Here is a 4,135-nt window from a genome sequence, read left to right on the forward strand (position 1 = left end):
CCTGTGGCTCTTACTGCGACTGTTGTTTGTGTTGTGGGCACCTGCACATGGAAATGATCGTGTAAGTGAAGCTGGTACGATGGGCTCGCTGCTCCGGGCCACTGAAGACGCAGCTCATGAAGCAAAGTGAGTTTGATGCCTCTGCTCTAAATAAGTCTGAGCGAGTTATGAGATGACGGGAAAATTCAAAACAAACTTCTGGACTTATTTTTAGATTTTTATGAGATGTTTGCTGTTTAATATTAGAATATTTGATCAAAGATATTGTATGATTTGATGCTCGTGTGCAGGCCTGTATTTATATAGCGCTTTACTAGCCCCTAAGGACCCCAAAGCACTTTACACATCCAGTCATCCACACATTCACACACTGGTGATGGCAGCTACATTGTAGCCACAGCCACCCTGACAGAGGCGAGGCTGCCGGACACTGGCGCCACCGGGCCCTCTGACCACCACCAGTAGGCAACGGGTGAAGTGTCTTGCACAAGGACACAACGACCGAGACTGTCCAAGCCGGGGCTCGAACCGGCAACCTTCAAAAGGTAGAAAAGTCTTCTCCAGAGGGAAACGCGTCCTTTACTTCAGACAGTAACAGTGCAAAAGTCTTGGTATTAAAATCTGCATGCTGTGGTCCACTGGGTCGTGTTGAATTCGTTAATGTGTAAATCACTTTAATGTTGCAGCTGCGGATGGTGACACATATGCATCATATACAAAACATAAAACATTTAATGTATCCAAAATATCCAAATGAAAAATACTTCAATAAAGTACAAGTGCAGTACTTGAGTACTTGAGTAAATGCACTGAGCCGCCGTCCGTCTGTGGTCCTGCTCATGTTCTCGTCACCGGGCAGTGTAACAGTTACTGCAGGACCGGTGAGGACCAGAGGGGGCAGCACCTCCCCAGCTCCCCTCTGCATCCTCGTGCAAGCTGCTCGTGGAAAACTGGAGAGAAACTTTCTGGACCTGCTGCTTCTTGTTCTGCTTCATTTCTTGGTGCAAATGTTTTTATTTATGGAAAGAAAAACTCAAAGCCAACTCGTGACTCTCGTGTGTGACAAAAGCTGCTTTTGCTTCTTGTGTTTGGGAGCATGATGTGCATGATGCTGCTAACAGCAGGTATAAGTGTAGATGTTTAAATGGTCCACAGCTGGATTTTTTGACCTCTGAGACGTGGCTCCAGCCGGACTCATGGCCTGCATGCTGGACAGAGATTTGAACACAGTGTGTAATTTTTCGCTCTTTTCTCGTAGATTTGTTCTGTTTTCTTCACGGGGAGGACATGTCATTGTGAAGAAATAATGAAGTCATGAGATGTGCTCGTCAGTGCATTTTGTAAAACGACATTTTCTGCAGAATTCCAGCTTTTTAGGAGTTTTTTGTGTCTTCGTACTTTGCTGGTACACGGGCCACTTTGGTCATTTCTCCTCCACTAAATCGGACCTGACACATTCTGAATGCTGAAATGTACTTTGACCTTTTAAAGTTTGTGTTAAAGGTTTTGGCCCGACTCTGGGGGGCCCGCAAATGATCGAGCTAAATAATGTAAAAGTAAACAAGACGGTGGATTTGAAACGATCTGTGTGTCCGTCGGAGAGGGAAAGGTCACAGAAAGGTCTCCGCCTGTAAACAAACACTAAAGGTCTGAGCACCGCACGACTTCACCTTTCATCGACTCTGTGACTTTCCTTCTTTCTGCTCAGAAAAGCTGCTTTTGTCTGCTTTTAGTTTTTATTTAGTCTCAGTTTTTATGCAGCAACTCCTCGACTGTGAGACACGTCTCCAGGTGCTGCAGACCAAATAAAACCAACATGTGTGTGAAACACGGAGCTTAGTACATCAGGATGATAGCCTCCCGAGACACGCTGCTCCAAGAAAGCCTCAGGCAGCTGAAGACAGACGTGATGAGGAACAGGAAGAGGAACAAGCGTGGACCATCAAGCCGCTGCATGACAGGCTGAGGAAGAGGCAGACAAGAAGAAACCAAGCGTCTACCAAGCGCTAGGAAAGACCAGCTTTAAGATACTTTGATCATGGCGGCACAAAACAAGACCTAAACTTCCAGCACAGCTGCAGCAGTAACATAACAGCAGACTGTGCAAACACCTGGAAGTTTCCACTAAAGGCGGTTTCTGTGTCTAATATCTAAGAGAAAGTTTGATGTTTGCATGATGTGAAAACACTGATTGCTGGAATATTTCATCACCTGTGGAAATATTGTTAAGATTGAGCTCTCTGAGGTCTAAGTCACCATCAGTGACGAGCCCGCCCCTGACAGCCAATAAGAATATGTCATTTCTCTGATTGCCAAGACTTCTCCCACTTCTCTTGGCAATCACAGAACAAAGGAATTAATTATTCCAGCTGACACAAATCAACAGCTATTCACATTTTCTTCCCAAAAGTCAGGTTTGTGTTTCTCTGAAATGTAGTTAGAGAAGGGTCAGACGTTCCTTCAACGATGACTTAAACCAGTTATTGTTTCCAGATCTGTGAGCTTCATGCCAGGCACTGAGGTACGAAGAGTCTGGACTCAGTGTTGTTTAACTAGCCTATCGTGAAACATATTTAAATAGTAATCTGTCATTCTAAAGTTTGCAAAGCTTTTTATTTTTTCACGACTTTTCATTTTCCTTGTCTCTCATGCATCTCCTGTTTCTGTAGCTGTTCTTATTAAAGACTTAAAATAATCAGACTGTTCCAAACACTCAGTTTCAGACAGTTTTTTTCCCCTACTCTTCTGTATGATGTCATCATGAGCAGTTATCCTTATATGGTCATGATGACCGCCATCCACAGGTAGAAGAAAGCTGGCTTAAATCTTGATCTTCTCAAATTCTTGATATTTAGAATTGGTGCTATTTCTTAAATTTGTCAGTTCTGTAACATTTTGTATTTTTAGTTCAGTCTGTTACTGTTACTGACTTGGAGCAACTGCAACCCACATACTTTCCTCAGGGATTAATAAAGTGTCTGATTCTGATTAAATGGGAGGAGCTTGTTTCAGACAGAATGAGATAAGTTAGGATTATTCTGACCTTTGAATCATGCAAAGCTGCTCTAGCAGAGTCCAAGCACTAAAACACGGAGCTGGAAATGAGCCGAATGGATCAATTTAAATATTGTTCTCACCTTTCACCTTAAAGTACACGTGTTACAATAGAAATGCATTATATTCATAAAAACCATCACGTCTTTATCTCACAGCAGTCGGATCCTGTGTCGTAGCTGTCAGTCGCCTCATCAGTTACACCCGGCCACCAGATCATTGGCGACTAAAAGCCATTTCCGATCCGGCTGCTAACTCACCTGCTCCGTAACACGCCGAACTCTGTGGAGTCAAACTTCAAAAATACAGCAGGAAGCTCCAGGACTCCCTCGGCTTTCTCCAACATAAACAGTCTGCAGCATTTTAACCTGCTGTCAGATTTCTGTATTAAGATCAAGTCCACTGACTGGAAAACCAAATTATAACAGCATGTCTGACCTGCTTCCATGTGTTTGTGATCTTTTCGTCTTTCTTGTTTGTTCATATTGGTAATAATATTGTTTTTAAAAGCATAAAGCCTTCAAAATAAAGTCACACTCATGAAACATTGACTTTCCTCCATCTTGGACCCACAGACCGCTGTTAATACTCCTGACTCTGAGCTGGAGGCCTTTATAACTCACCTCCACTTAAAACGAATTAATCTGGAACAGCAGAGCCTCCACGCGATGAAGCTGGACTGGAGCTGGGCCGTAATGTTCAAGAAGATATGATGAAGCATCATAACGAAACCTCTAAACTGTTACAAAATATCCAGATTTTAGTCGTAAAGCTTCGAAGACTGCAGGACCAAAGTGAACAGCTTAAAACATAAAACACTGAATATTCACTACGTCTGATGAACAAAAACAACAACGCCACTGTGGAAATGTTTTAGTTGGTGCATTAAAACCTGAGGAGCAAGGAAAGGAGACGAGGAAGGAGGAGAGAGAGGTCAAAGAGTGGATGACCTCATTGAGAGGCGACCAAAGAAGACATGAAAAGGAAGAAAAGATGGAGAGGAAAGTGTGGCAAGTGAGGAAGTGATGGCTGCCCGGTGTGTGTGTGTGTGTGTGTGTGTGTGTGTGTGTGTGTGTGTGTG

Source organism: Pundamilia nyererei, unplaced genomic scaffold (genome assembly GCF_000239375.1).
Source record: "Pundamilia nyererei isolate P.nyererei 1_Seehausen unplaced genomic scaffold, PunNye1.0 scaffold00216, whole genome shotgun sequence".
Classification (NCBI taxonomy): domain Eukaryota; kingdom Metazoa; phylum Chordata; class Actinopteri; order Cichliformes; family Cichlidae; genus Pundamilia; species Pundamilia nyererei.